The following is a 14,694-nucleotide window of genomic DNA, read 5'->3' as shown; positions in this document are numbered from 1 at the left end:
TGTGTGAGAGAGAGAGAATGAGAGCAAGAGGAGAGAGCGAGAGGAGAGAGCGAGAGAGTCATAAGAGCGGTTATGGGCCGCTGTCGCTCTCTCGATTCCTCTGATCTCACCTCTGTGTGTGTGTTCTCTGATCTCTCACACACCTCGTCATCCTGGAAACAAAGTGACATTAACACACCGCAGAGCAGTGGCCCAGACCTTGAACACAGCTCTATCTCTCTCTCACACACACACTCTGTCCCTCACTCTCGCTCTGTCCCTCCCTCACTCTGTCTCTTGCTCTCACACTCTGTCCCTCACTCTCGCTCTGTCCCTCCCTCCCTCCATCTCTTACTCTCTATCTGTCTGTCTCTCTGTCTGTCCCTCACTCTCTCTCTGTCTGTCCGTCTCTCTGTCTGTCCGTCTCTCTGTCTGTCCGTCTCTCACTCTGTCCGTCTCTCACTCTGTCCGTCTCTCACTCTGTCCGTCTCTCACTCTGTCCGTCTCTCACTCTGTCCGTCTCTCACTCTGTCCGTCTCTCACTCTGTCTGTCTCTCTCTCTTCTGTTTTTCTGTGACCTTTACTTTTAAAATATATATATATATATTTTTTATAAATACTCTTAAAAATACTCAAAGTAGTTGATATCATAACAGTAGGTCCAATGATGAAATGTCTCTCAATAAGTTCTAACATCAAAACAACTTTAGAAGCACTTAGACAATGAATCTTTCAGTCTGAGATGATGGTGATGATAATGAGGATGCTGCTGCTACTGATGATGATGAGGATGAAGAGTGACACAGTAAAACCGAGAGGCTGTCAATGACTGTGCACCGCTCAGGGGGGTGGTTTCGCACCGACGGGGACTGGGACACGGTGTGTATGTGGGGGTGTTTGGTTAGCGGAATTCACCTTGGCGGCAGGCTATTCTCTCAGACAGCAGCCAAAGAGACAAAAATACTTAAAGCTGAAATATGTAACTTTTTTTTGGGGGGGGTGAACCAAATTCACATAGAAACGTGAGTTATAGATCTGTTATTCTCATTGAAAACAAGTCTAAGAAGCGGTAGATCTGTTCTATGTGCACTATTTCTATGCTTCCGTTTAATTTTTCGCATCTTTTACTTTCGGTTTTGTACACCAGCTTCAAACAGATGAAAATACTATATTTTTGGTTATAGAAAATGGTACAATGATTCTCTACACTGTACTTGCAAATTTTGTCACATAAACTGAAATTAGGCAAACTATTAGAATTTTAGCAACCAGGAAATGGCGGACTGATTTCTGCATAGTGCATCTTTAAAAGTTGATATATACATGGTTTTAAAGTTGATATGTAAATGGTTTTAAAAGTTATGTAAATGGTTTTAAAGTTGATATGTAAATGGTTTTAAAGTTTAGAGTACATGGCTTTTAGCTGACACTTTATCCCGACTTGTCATGCGTGAATACCACAGGAGGTTGGTGGCAGCTTAATTGGGGAGGACGGGCTAGTGGTAATGACTGGAGCGGAATGGTATCAAATACATCAAACGTTACGGTTTCCATGGTGTTTGATGCCATTCCATTTGCTCCGTTTCGGTCATTACTATGAGCCGTCCTCCCCTCAGCAGCCTCCTGTGGTACATACATTTGCCGTATGGGTGGCCCGAGCGGCAATCGAACCCGCGACCCTTGGCATTGCAAGCGCCTTGCTCTAGTGTTTTTGTCAAGGGCCTAAGAAGACGACAGAGGTCACCCAGGTCACCTTCACTGAGAGACACAGAGACGGACATTTGTACATTTTAGGCTGTTTTCCAGAGCAGTTTTGTCAAATCTAAAGACTATTGAACCGTGTTGAGGAGTAGTGAACTGCATTACATGTAGCTTGGTGGTAGATGAATTCAATTCAAATATTGGTAGTATTTTCAGTAGTAACACTTTGTTTTGCCATTTAGCGGTGTAGCTAACTGCTGGAACAACAAACAAAATGTTTTATTATTGCTAAAAAAAAAATATAAAAAAATATGGGTGAAATAAAATGTATTTTTCAGCATCAGACCTAATTCGCATGTAAAACAATAGTCTGTGTGTTTAACAGGGTACATCCTGTTAACACCTATTTTTGTAATTTGTAGTCTATGACATTTCACAAACTAGTTTGGATGTAGTGAACTACATTTCAAAGTAACTTTAGTTCAGTAAACTAGATCTTTATTAATGGTTGCATTAGTGTAGCTTAAAACTTCTTCAAGTCAAATTGGTAGCTTGGTATAATATGATTTCAGAGTATCTTCCCCAACAGTGGATTTCAATATATACGATTTAAGATAACTTAACCCGTAAAAACTCAAATATCCATAGGCCAATGTAATAGCGATATTTATGTCTAATAATTCTTAACTTCAATTGAGGTCTTTCAAAGAAAATATTTGATGGTGGGTGTATTTCTGTCCAGATCATTTCATAAAGCTTTATCGCCAGATAGAGGTTAAATTAAAATAAAGATACAAAATAATTCACCAACCTCACAGCATATTTAGATAATTTTAAAATCGTACAATATTACTAGACAGGTCATAAAAAGTTTTTTTTTAACCAGTCAAATGATTGAAAATAATGATTAATAAATGTATGTGATAATGAAAATAATGAATAGATTGGATGTAAAGTCATTTAGGGGGTAACCTGGTAATCCTGGTAACCGTGGTAAATTGGGGTTGTCGACGGTAACATAAACCACAGGTTGACGGGCCTCTTTGTCTAAGTGTGGCTTTGGGAAATTTCTTACACACAAAGTCTGCCAGCACAGAACACACACGACTGCATCTACGTGACTGAACTGATAGTGATGATGATGAAGACTAAACACACACACACACGACTGCATCTACGTGACTAAACACACACACACACAGCTACGGGACTAAACACACACACACACACAACTGCATCGACGTGACTGAACACACACACACACACACATCTACGGGACTAAACACACACACACACACAACTGCATCTACGTGACTAAACACACACACACTACTACTGCAAGTAAAAGCACATTTCAAGTACCAAGTTGTGTGACGTGCACTAGTACAGTGAAATGCCTTTCTTGCCAGCTCCAAACCCAACAACACCGTAATCAGTATCAATGTAGCACGTTTTCTACAGGTGTACAATGTAAAAATGTAATCTGGTTATAGATGTGTACGGCCATCACAAAATAATAAAGAGTCAACGACATTTGTGGCATAGACGAGTAGTCCCACACACACGTTAGTTAAGAACAACATTCTTATATACAATGACGGCCTACCCTGGCGACGCCGGGCCAAATGTGCGCAGCCCTTTGGGACCACCCAATCACGGCCGGTTGCGACACAGCCTGGAATCGAACCGGGGTCTGTAGTGACGTGTGCGCATAAGAGGGAGACATATGTGTCAGTACTTCTCTTGCTCATTGTCTCGCCATCGTTACATCAACTTTTACCTACGTGTGGTTTTGTGAAAGTTCTCCTCTCTACATATACCAACACTGAACACACACCACCGCATCTAAAATGTACTGCTTCAGAGCGCACAGGAGACCAGCGGTGGGGGGTGGGGGGGGGGGAGAAGTACCCAATTGTCATACTTGAGTCAAAGTAAAGATACCAGACTAGAAAATTAAGTAAAAGTGAGTCACACAGTAAAATATTACTTAAGTAAATGTCAAAAACTAAATACTTTTACTCAAGTATCAAAAGGTTAAAAAAAGTATACATAATTTCACATTCCTTATAATTGGGCAAACCAGACGGCACCATTTTATAATTTTAAATGTATGGCTAGCCAGGAGCACACTCGAAATGTAACGAGTACTTTTAGGTGTCAGGGGAAATGTATGGAGCAAAAAAAATACCTTATTCTCTTCAGGAATGTAGTGAAGTAAAAGTAGTCAAAAAAATAGAAAATAGAAAAGTACACAGATATTTAAAAACTTGTATTTCATGTATAAGTACTTTACACCACTGCAGCAGACTGAACAGTCAAATCGTTATAGCAGTAAATAAGAAACATCTTGGCTGTGGGTAGTCACCTGTATCGAGGGGGGGGGGGGAGGTTTAATAAGGTCATAAGATACCACCTGAGATCCCTTCTCTTTCTGACATACTTAATCACACCTGTAAAGCTCCTGTGCCAACGAGGGTTAACGGTAAGCGTGTGGCGTTAGGCCAACGTCTCTCACACAGATCATAAGGCGGAGACATACACATATGAATCACACACATTATTCTGTGTAGGATAGCGACAGAAACAGAGGCGATGTCTGTCAACAGGCAATATTACTCGGTTCAACTTTCAGGCAGAACAACTTCAAGCAGTGGCACTTTGCTTTCTCCGATACTATAACAGCACTGTTCACGGAAACCGGGTTCAAAAATCAAGCCTTTTTTTACATTCAAATTCCAACAGTTCGACATTTCATAAATAACTGAAGTTTAAAAAAAAAAAGTTCATTTTAAAAGTGTATCTAAACAAAGGAGAACAAAAACAATTGATCAACTTTGACCCTCAACCCTGGCCTAACATCATATTTGTTTATCACCAGCTAAAACTCATACTGTACATTCTCTTCTGCTAGTTGTCTGTGGTCTGAAACATCTTTACTGCATTCTCCCTCTGCTCGCTGTCTCTGTTAATCAGTATCTTACTGTTGTAGCCCTGGTCTCTGTTGTAGCCCCCTCCTAAACAAAGGGGAAGGTCGATAGGACAGCCTGCCCTGGTCTCTGTTGTAGCCCCCTCCTAAACAAAGGGGAAGGTCGATAGGACAGCCTGCCCTGGTCTCTGTTTTAGCCCCCTCCTAAACAAAGGGGAAGGTCGATAGGACAGCCTGTCCTGGTCTCTGTTGTAGCCCCCTCCTAAACAAAGGGGAAGGTCGATAGGACAGCCTGCCCTGGTCTCTGATTTAGCCTCCTCCTAAACAAAGGGGAAGGTCGATAGGACAGCCTGCCCTGGTCTCTGATTTAGCCTCCTCCTAAACAAAGGGGAAGGTCGATAGGACAGCCTGCCCTGGTCTCTGTTTTAGCCCCCTCCTAAACAAAGGGGAAGGTCGATAGGACAGCCTGTCCTGGTCCCAGCAGCAGTTTACCCAGCGAGACAGAGCTGTCTGCAGCCAGGTTTTCAGGGTCTGTACTCAGCTTGACTTGAGCCTGCTGTGGAAGACCCAGGTCTGGGAAGAGGAGGAGAAATCCTGTCAGTATTATCATGTATAGCTTGATGATGTTTTTAAAATCGTGTTTTTTTTTCTCTGTGAGATTTTTATTGATTTTCATGATATACTCACGTCTCATTTGGAAAAGAGAAATATATTGAAATAACAAGGCAAGATGGCGTCAACAGATGGTCGCCTCGCTTCGAGTCCTTAGCAGAATGCTTGTACTGTACAGTTAACATCTGCTAAACATGTGTATTGTGACCCATAAAACTTGATTTGATATTCAAATCAAATCAAAATACCTGGGTGGTTGAGGGTCATGTGTAGGGTGGCAGGGGGTGGAGCCCCATTTGACCGCCGTCACCGATCTCTCGCTCTGGTCCCACAGACGCAAGAAAGCCAGGGATGAGGAGGAGGAGGAAGAGTGGAGGGGGAAGTAGTCCCCGTGAAGGAGGGAACGTTCTTCACCCCACAGGGCAGAGAGGGTCTTAAACCACGAACAAGTCTTCTGGGCCTGGACAGAAGAGAGACAGAGAACATTTTCTGTTGGAGGGTTTGAATCCTAATCTGCAGTTTGTCGGATACATGTTGATTGAAGTATACTAGACCAACAGTCCTCTATAAAGGGCTCCCGAGTGGCGCAGTGGTCTAAGGCACTGCATCGCAGTGCTAGAGGAGTCACTACATACCCTGGTTCGATTCCAGGCTGTATCACAACAGGCCGTGATTGGGAGTCCCATAGGGCGGTGCACAATTTGCCCAGCGTCGTTAGGGTTTTGCCTGACTTGCCTAGTTAAATAAATGTTAACTAAAGGTTAAAGAGACAGAACCAGTCTGTACCCTAGCAGTCTGGTTCTCAGTGTTCCTCAGCAGTCTGGTTCTCAGTGTTCCTCAGCAGTCTGGTTCTCAGTGTACCACAGCAGTCTGGTTCTCAGTGTACCACAGCAGTCTGGTTCTCAGTGTACCTCAGCAGTCTGGTTCTCAGTGTTCCTCAGCAGTCTGGTTCTCAGTGTACCACAGCAGTCTGGTTCTCAGTGTACCTCAGCAGTCTGGTTCTCAGTGTACCTCAGCAGTCTGGTTCTCAGTGTACCTCAGCAGTCTGGTTCTCAGTGTACCACAGCAGTCTGGTTCTCAGTGTACCACAGCAGTCTGGTTCTCAGTGTACCACAGCAGTCTGGTTCTCAGTGTACCACAGCAGTCTGGTTCTCAGTGTACCACAGCAGTCTGGTTATCAGTGTACCTCAGCAGTCTGGTTCTCAGTGTACCTCAGCAGTCTGGTTCTCAGTGTACCTCAGCAGTCTGGTTCTCAGTGTACCTCAGCAGTCTGGTTCTCAGTGTACCTCAGCAGTCTGGTTCTCAGTGTACCTCAGCAGTCTGGTTCTCAGTGTACCACAGCAGTCTGGTTCTCAGTGTACCTCAGCAGTCTGGTTATCAGTGTACCACAGCAGTCTGGTTCTCAGTGTACCTCAGCAGTCTGGTTATCAGTGTACCTCAGCAGTCTGGTTCTCAGTGTACCTCAGCAGTCTGGTTCTCAGTGTACCTCAGCAGTCTGGTTCTCAGTGTACCACAGCAGTCTGGTTCTCAGTGTACCTCAGCAGTCTGGTTCTCAGTGTACCTCAGCAGTCTGGTTCTCAGTGAACCACAGCAGTCTGGTTCTCAGTGAACCACAGCAGTCTGGTTCTCAGTGTACCACAGCAGTCTGGTTCTCAGTGAACCACAGCAGTCTGGTTCTCAGTGTACCTCAGCAGTCTGGTACTCAGTGTACCACAGCATCTGAGGAGAGGTGGAGCCCTGGTCAACTATTCCAATCTCATCTCCATAGTTGAAGACAGGAGTTCCAGGCAGAGTGAAGAGCAGTAGCTTGGGGAGAGAATAAATACTTTATTACCCCTCCGGGGGAAATTGGTTTTGTCAATTATCCACAAGTACACCGTCACCCCTGTAGGAAGGATTACACCGTCACGCCTGTAGGAAGGATTACACCGTCACGCCTGTAGGAAGGATTACTCCGTCACGCATGTAGGAAGGATTACACCGTCACGCCTGTAGGAAGGATTACACCGTCACGCCTGTAGGAAGGATTACACCGTCACGCCTGTAGGAAGGATTACACCGACACGCCTGTAGGAAGGATTACACCGTCACGCCTGTAGGAAGGATTACACCGTCACGCATGTAGGAAGGATTACACCGTCACGCCTGTAGGAAGGAATACACCGTCAAGCCTGTAGGAAGGAGTACACGTCACGCCTGTGGGAAGGAGTACACCGTCACGCCTGTAGGAAGGATTACACCGTCACGCCTGTGGGAAGGATTACACCGTCACGCCTGTAGGAAGGATTACACCGTCACGCCTGTAGGAAGGATTACACCGTCACGCCTGTAGGAAGGATTACACCGTCACGCCTGTAGGAAGGATTACACCGTCACGCCTGTAGGAAGGATTACACCGTCACGCCTGTAGGAAGGAGTACACCGTCACGCCTGTGGGAAGGATTACACCGTCACGCCTGTAGGAAGGATTACACCGTCACGCCTGTAGGAAGGATTACACCGTCACGCCTGTGGGAAGGATTACACCGTCACGCCTGTAGGAAGGATTACACCGTCACGCCTGTAGGAAGGATTACACCGTCACGCCTGTAGGAAGGATTACACCGTCACGCCTGTAGGAAGGATTACACCGTCACGCCTGTAGGAAGGATTACACCGTCACGCCTGTAGGAAGGATTACACCGTCACGCCTGTAGGAAGGATTACACCGTCACGCCTGTAGGAAGGATTACACCGTCACGCCTGTAGGAAGGATTACACCGTCACGCATGTAGGAAGGATTACACCGTCACGCCTGTAGGAAGGATTACACCGTCACGCCTGTAGGAAGGAGTACACCGTCACGCCTGTAGGAAGGAGTACACCGTCACGCCTGTAGGAAGGATTTCCTGTACCTCTGGTCTCTCCACCATGCTAGCCAGGTGGTTCCCCTGGTGCCCCCTAGTCCCCAGGCTAGAGAGCTCTGTATCTGGGTAGAGATCAGGTCCTGGATGGACTTGGCTCTCTGGATACCTGGAGGATGAGATGGTTAATGTACATGTGTTGGGAGTGTGTCTTCATATTTACTTTTGTCATATCATTACGATTAGCTTGGTAATTCAGATTTATGTGTAGGGCCATTTGAGCAAATCCTCATCCTCCTTATGGTCTTCTTCGTCAGTGTTTACCTGAGTCTGCAGGGGTGTTGAGGATATCAGACAACATCAGGTCAACATCAGAGGAGCTGAGAAGCTGAGAGACAGCAGAGTCCAGACCATCTACCACTCCTATCAGAGCTGTGGAGGAAGAGGAGGAGTTAAGAACAGTCCATCTACCACTCCTATCAGAGCTGTGGAGGAAGAGGAGGAGTTTAGAACAGTCCATCTACCACTCCTATCAGAGCTCTGGAGGAAGAGGAGGAGTTTAGAACAGTCCATCTACCACTCCTATGAGACCTCTGGAGGAAGAGGAGGAGTTAAGAACAGTCCATCTACCACTCCTATCAGAGCTGTGGAGGAAGAGGAGGAGTTTAGAACAGTCCATCTACCACTCCTATGAGAGCTCTGGAGGAAGAGGAGGAGTTTAGAACAGTCCATCTACCACTCCTATGAGAGCTCTGGACTAAGTTTAATCTGTGTCCAGCAGGATCATAATAAAATGACATGACAACAGGGAACTGATCCTAGATCCGCACTACTACTCTGAGACGCTTCATGAACACAGACCGACTACCACATTCCTCCTGAATAGCCAAGAGAGATGCTTCATGAACACAGACCGACTACCACATTCCTCCTGAATAGCCAAGAGAGATGCTTCATGAACATAGACCGACTACCACATTCCTCCTGAATAGCCAAGAGAGATGCTTCATGAACATAGACCGACTACCACATTCCTCCTGGATAGCCAAGAGAGATGCTTCATGAACACAGACCAACAACCACAGTATTCCTGGATAGCCAAGAGAGATGCTTCATGAACACAGACCGACTACTACATTCCTCCTGAATAGCCAAGAGAGACACTTCATGAACACAGACCGACTACCACAGTATTCCTGAATAGCCAAGAGAGATGCTTCATGAACACAGACCGACTACCACATTCCTCCTGAATAGCCAAGAGAGATGCTTCATGAACACAGACCGACTACCACATTCCTCCTGAATAGCCAAGAGAGATGCTTCATGAACATAGACCAACAACCACAGTATTCCTGGATAGCCAAGAGAGACACTTCATGAACACAGACCGCCTACCACATTCCTCCTGAATAGCCAAGAGAGATGCTTCATGAACACAGACCGACAACCACAGTATTCCTGGATAGCCAAGAGAGACACTTCATGAACACAGACCGGGAGGGCACTACTCTGTATTACTGTGCCACTGCAGGGTCTCCATTTCACCACCAGGTGGCAGAAAGCCTCCAGACAGACAAACCATGCATTTCCCCCTTTCCCTGGTTCCCCAGGCTTTATTGAGCTCTGATCCAACTAAAGCCTTCTGGCTTCTGACTATACTGATCAAAACAACGTGTCAACTGAGCCACGGCCCAGGCATTAAAGCCGGTTCTGACCATCAGAACAGATGGAGAGGAAAAGTACTTTTATAGACTGTTGAGATGCAGCCGTAAGCCTTGCAGCCTCCCGGCAGCGACCTACTCTCAGTGTCTGTGTGAGAGTGTGTGTGTGTGTGTGTTAGGCTGGATTTAAACGGGGGAAAATGTAGAAAAGTAGCTGTGTTTTTCTTTACGTATCCGCTTGTCTGGTTTCAAAGAGTCTTTATACACTCGCTGTAACTTTTCCCTGTTTGACCTAAAGTTACCTCTTCTTCACATCATGTTCTGTACCGTTGCCCTGGAGGACGCCCTGGACCTTGGACCAATCAGGAGAGGAGCTGGCAGCAGCGAGGCCGGACACCTGCACGCCATCTACACCCAGTGTTTAGCAGCAGACTGGAGAATGAATTAAGAATTGTATTAAGACAAATTTCACATACAGAGTTGCCTCAGCCATTAGAGTAGAACATGACACAGATGGTTGTTAACAGACAAACAGTCCAGTCACACAGAGTGAGAGAAGAGATTATGAAGGGTATTCGTTTAAAACAGAGAGAACACACACCACCAGCAACTTTACGTAAAAAAAAATTTTTTAAACTATTACTAGCTAAATTTAAGTATAAACCTACAACAACCATCTCTTTAATTAACTTACCCTGGTGTGCCAGCAACTTTCATGAGCTCTTCCTTCGACAGCCCGGTAAACTTGACAGCCTCGTCTAGGACCTCCAGCTTCACGCTCCAGCTTCATCTTCGGGACGATTTCGTTTTTTTCCCTGTAGAAAAGACACAGTGTCCACACTTTGTCAAGTTCACCTTCAATGAAAATGAAAACTTTAACCTATCTTCCGAATGAAGAATAACCTCTTCGACAAAAAACGTCTGGGCTCTTAAAATATGTTAAAGTCACACGTTTTCATTTTGAAGAGGTTTTTCCGACATATAAAAAGGCAGTTTTCCTTTCCTGCTATGGGCTACATTTCACTGTTGTGAAAAGTTCTCTACTCAATCCAAATCATTATTATATCGTCGTTATGTATATGTTGTTAACTAAACAAACTAGCTAGTTAACGTTAGTTAGTTAAGCAAATAGCTAATCACCTTCGAACAGAGAAGGCAGAAACCAACATTCTACCGGACCAAAACATCTCGAAAGGTTTTCGATAATGTAGCTCAAAAATGGTTTGCTTTTCTCCCAAATGCATAAAAACAAAACGTTTGCCTCATAAAATTACCCGTTAAAAAAAAGTTGCGTCAGACTCCGTTGAGTTTGCAACAGGTGTGTGCCTATTCGTGCTCTCTGTCCGTGCGGATCCAACCACTGGCAGCATACACACCACCGGTCAAACGTTTTAGTACACCTACTCATTCAAGGGATTTTCTTTATTTTTACGATTTTCTACATTGTAGAATAACAGTGAAGACATCAAAACTATGAAATAACACATATGGAATCATGTAGTAAGCCAAACAAGTGTTAAACAAATCAAAATATATTTTACACACTCTTGGCATTCCCTCAACCAGCTTCATGAAGCTCCAAACAAACAGTTATTGTGCTGAAAGTTGCTTCCAGAGGCAGTTTGAAACTCGGTAGTGAGTGTTGCAACAATTCTTACGTGCTTCAGCACTCAGCGGTTCCGTTCTGTGCGCTTGTGTGGCCTACCACTTCGCGGCTGAGCCGTTGTTGCTCCTAGATGTTTCCACTTCACAGTAACAGCACGTTCTACATTGTAGAATAATAGGGAAGACCTCAACACTATGAAATAACACGTGTTCAACAAATCAAAATATATGGTATATTTTAGATTCTTCAAAGTAGCCACCCTTTGCTTTGATGACAGCTTTGCACACTCTTGGCATTCTCTCAACCAGCTTCATGAGGTAGTCACCTGGAATGCATTTCAATTAACAGTTGTGCCTTCTTAAAAGTTAATTTGTGGAATTTTTTTCCTTCTTAATTCATTTGAGCCAGTCAGTTGTGTTGTGACAAGGTAGGGGTGGTATACAGCATTTGGTAAAAGACCAAGTCCATATTATGTCAAGAACAGCTCAAATAAGCAAAGAGAAATGACAGTACAGAAAATGTCTAGAACTTTGAAAGTTTCTTCAAGTGCAGTCGCAAAAACCATCAAGCTCTATGATGAAGCTGTCTCTCATGAGGACCGCCACAGGGAATGGAAGACCCAGAGTTAGCTCTGCTGCAGAGGATAAGTTCATTAGAGTTACCAGCCTCAGAAATTGCAGCCCAAATAAATGCTTCACAGAGTTTAAGTAACAGACACATCTCAACATCAACTGTTCAGAGGACTGTGTGAATCAGGCCTTCGTGATCGAATTGCTGCAAAGAAACCACTACTAAAGGACACCAATAAGAAGAGACTTGCTTGGACCAAGAAACACGAGCAATGGACATTGGTCTGGAGTCCAAATTGAAGATTTTTGGTTCCGACTGCCGTGTCACTGTGAGACGCGGTGTGGGTGAACGGATGATCTCCGCATGTGTATTTCCCACCGTAAAGCATGGCGGTGTGGGGGTGCTTTGCTGGTGACACTGTCTGTGATTTATTTATATTTCAAGGCACACTTAACCAGCATGGCTACTACAGCATTCTGCAGCGATACGCCATCCCATCTGGTTTGGGCTTAGCGGGACTATCATTTGTTTTTGAACAGGACAATGACCCAACACACCTGTAGTGTATTGTGACAGTCTCCTTTACTGTCAACCAATGGAAACTGTTCTTTCATGTGTCATATTCTCAACACAAACTACAAAGAATCTTGCCAAGCTGACAGGGTAATAATCTGTCGTTCTGCCCCTGAACAAGGCAGTTTAACCCGCTGTTCCTAGGCCGTCATTGTGAAATAAGAATTTGTTCTTAACTGACTTGCCTTGTTAAATGCTGCTTTAGAACCTGCCTGTATCGCTCCTGCATGGTTCTGACCCTGGGTTTGAGCTATGTAAGAAACCCTACTGTTACATATCCAAAAGGAAGGAAACACTTGAGTAAATGAGGGACACAAAGTATACCACAGGTGTGGTTCCTGAATTAATTAAGCAATGAACATCCCAGTTTACAATTGGCTCATTCATCCCCCTCCTCTCCCCTGTAACTATTCCCCAGGTCGTTGCTGCAAATGAGAACGTGTTCTCAGTCAACTTACCTGGTAAAATAACGGTGAAATAAAAAATAAATTTAAAAAAAATTAAAAAATAAAATGTTTACCTTTATTTAACTAGGCAAGTCAGTTAAGAAAAAAATCTTATTTTCAATGACGGCCTAGGAACAGTGGGGTTAACTGCCTTGTTCAGGGGCAGAACGACAGATTTGTACCTTGTCAGCTCAAGGATTCGAACTTGCAACCTTTCGGTTACTAGCCCAACGCTCTAACCACTAGGCTACCGTATGCTTAGGGTCATGTATAAAAATGCCCAGTTGCACATTGTTACGGCCATGGCTAGAAGAAGAGATCTCAGGGACTTTGAAAGAGGGGTCTCAAAGGAGCATGGGGGGTTTAAAGTGTGTGTGTGTGTGTGTGTGTGTGTGTGTGTGTGTGTGTGTGTGTGTGTGTGTGTGTGTGTGTGTGTGTGTGTGTGTGTGTGTGTGTGTGTGTGTGTGTGTGTGTGTGTGTGTGTGTGTGTGTGTGTGTGTGTGTGTGTGTATGTGTGTGTGTCAGTCACCAGATCTAGAGCGGCGTCTGGTGTTGCATCCCTCCAATAGAGTTTCAGACACTTGGCCATTTGAGTCATTTAGCAGACGCTCCAATCCAGGGCGATTTACAGGAGCAGTTAGGGTGAGGTGCCTTGCTTCTTATGGTGGTCCTCATGAGAGCCAGTTTCATCATAGCGCTTGAAGGTTTTTGCAACATCCCTTGAAGAAACTTTTAAAGTTCTTGAAATTTTCCGGATTGACTGACCTTCATGTCTTAAAGTAATGATGGACTGTCATTTCTCTTTGCTTATTTGAGCTGTTCTTACCATAATATGGACATGATATTTTACCGAATAGGGATATATTCTGTATACCACCCCTACCTTGTCACAACACAACTGATTGGCTCAAATGCATTAAGTTCTTATGGCTGCAGGGGCAGTATTGAGTAGCTCGGATGAAAGGTGCACAGAGGTGCCCATAGTAAACTGCCTGCTCCTCAGTCCCAGTTGCTAATATATGCATATTATTATTCGTATTGGATAGAAAACACTCTGAAGTTTCTAAAACTGTTTGAATGATGTATGTGAGTATAACAGAACTCATATGGCAGGCAAAAACCTGAGAAAAAATCCAAACAGGAAGTGGGAATTCTGAGGTTGGTCGATTTTCAATCAAGACCCTATTGAATGCACAGTGGGATATGGGTGAGTTTGCACTTCCTACGGCTTCCACTAGATGTCAACAGTCTTTAGAACCTTGTCTGATGCCTCTACTGTGAAGGGGGGCCGAATGAGAGGGGATTGAGTAAGGTCTATCATGACCTGACCATGCTCTGACCATGCACGTTCACATGAGAGGGAGCTCTGTTCCATCGCACATCTGAAGTCAATGTAATTCTCCGGTTGGAACGTTACTGAAGATTTATGTTAAAAACATTCTAAAGATTGATTCTATACATCGTTTGACATGTTTCTACTGACTGTTACGGAACTTTTTGACATTTCGTCTGCTTTTAGTGAACGCGCTTCCTGACTTTGGATTTGTTTACCAAACACGCTAACAAAAATAGCTATTTGGACATAAATGATGGACATTACCGAACAAAATGAAAATTTCTTGTGGAAGTGGGAGTCCTGGGAGTGCATTCCGACGAAGATCAGCAAAGGTAAGTGAAGATTTATAATGCTTTTTATGAGTTTTGTTGACTGCACAATTTGGCGGGTAACTGTATGGCTTCCTTTTGTGGCTGAACGCTGTTCTCAGATTAT

General features: G+C 44.3%; 1 long non-coding RNA gene across 1 annotated transcript; it reads right to left on the bottom strand.

Moving 5' to 3' along the window:
- Positions 1 to 3,937: 3,937 nt before the first annotated feature.
- Positions 3,938 to 7,429, bottom strand: LOC139561706 (uncharacterized). Its single transcript, XR_011672200.1, has 2 exons — positions 5,470 to 7,429; positions 3,938 to 5,182 (listed from the first exon to the last, which is right to left on the bottom strand). It is a non-coding gene; the product is annotated as an uncharacterized lncRNA (long non-coding RNA).
- Positions 7,430 to 14,694: the final 7,265 nt, after the last annotated feature.

Source organism: Salvelinus alpinus, chromosome 31 (assembly GCF_045679555.1).
Source record: "Salvelinus alpinus chromosome 31, SLU_Salpinus.1, whole genome shotgun sequence".
Taxonomy (NCBI): Eukaryota; Metazoa; Chordata; class Actinopteri; order Salmoniformes; family Salmonidae; genus Salvelinus; species Salvelinus alpinus.
Note: the sequence above shows the minus strand (reverse complement) of the source record. Positions and strands in the feature narration are given on the sequence as shown.